General features: G+C 36.3%; 1 non-coding gene across 1 annotated transcript; it reads left to right on the top strand.

The window, feature by feature from the left end:
* The first annotated feature begins 263 nt into the window (after nt 1-263).
* LOC129314726 (small nucleolar RNA R71) lies at nt 264-370 on the top strand. The gene has a single exon (XR_008594236.1). It is a non-coding gene; the product is annotated as a small nucleolar RNA R71 (small nucleolar RNA).
* The last annotated feature ends 756 nt before the right edge of the window (nt 371-1,126 follow it).

Below are 1,126 nucleotides of genomic sequence, written 5' to 3'. Positions count from 1 at the left end.
AGATATTGTGGAGCCAACATTCTCCCAATCTTGGCAGCTAGCAAGTCCACATATGAATCATTAAGAACTGAGGAACCTACCATATTCACATTTCTCTTTTCCTTGTAGAGTATTGAGCACCACTTGAAGCCATCTTGTCAATTAGTTCCCAAGCCTTTAAGGAAGTGAGGTCAATCAAGCATCCACCACTAGCGGCATCAATGTTAACTTTGTCTCTTGGAATCAAGCCCTCATAGAAATATTGGACTAAATTCTCACTAGAAATTTGATGGTGTGGGCATTTAGCCAAAAGGCCTTGGAATCTAGTCCAATACTCATAGAGACTCTCATCCTCTCCTTGTTGGACCCCATAGATTTGCTTTCTCAAATTGGTGACCTTGGAATTTGGAAAGAATTTATCTAAGAAGAGTCTTCTTAGCTCGGCCCATGTGCTCACTTTCACATAAGAAGGGTAGTTGAAATACCACTCCTTTGCTAAACCTTCAAGAGAAAATACAAAAGCCTTAGCTTGAACATCATCAACATTTACATGCATAGGCTTCATAGTATCACAAACCAATAGGAAAGTATGCAAAAACCTATGACAATCCTCTCCTGGTAACCCATGAAATTTAGGCAATGCATTAATCAAGGAGGATTTAATTTCAAATTGAACATTAGTAGGAGGAACATATAAGCCATAAGGATTATCATGCCAATTAGGTTGAGTTAATTGCCTAATGCTCCTCTCCTCTCTAGGGTTATGCAAGCCTTCAAATTCATTATTAACATGGCCATCATCATGCAAATTCTCATTCCCATTCCCATGGCCCTCATTATGCACATGCTCATGTCCTAAGATACCTTCCATTGTTGAATTACAAACCAAATGAGAATCAAGAATAGGTTGTGATCTTCTCAATCTAGAAATAGTTCTTTCAATTTCTGGATCTAATTCAACAAAAGAGGTATGTTTTCTTCGGGTCATGCACTAATCAAGCTCAAGAAAATTAAGAACAAAGAACAAGCTAAACTAAAATGCAAATCAACATGAAACAATTCAAAACACACAAAAGCAAGAGAAATAATTTTTTTTATTTTTTTTATTAAACTCAATAGCAACAAAATGAAAAAAAAAAATAACACC

Source organism: Prosopis cineraria, unplaced genomic scaffold (genome assembly GCF_029017545.1).
Source record: "Prosopis cineraria cultivar Desert tree isolate PC_DT_omini unplaced genomic scaffold, ASM2901754v1 PC6, whole genome shotgun sequence".
Lineage (NCBI taxonomy): Eukaryota > Viridiplantae > Streptophyta > Magnoliopsida > Fabales > Fabaceae > Prosopis > Prosopis cineraria.
The sequence above is the reverse complement of the archived record's forward strand: the minus strand, read 5'-3'. Positions and strand labels throughout refer to the sequence as shown.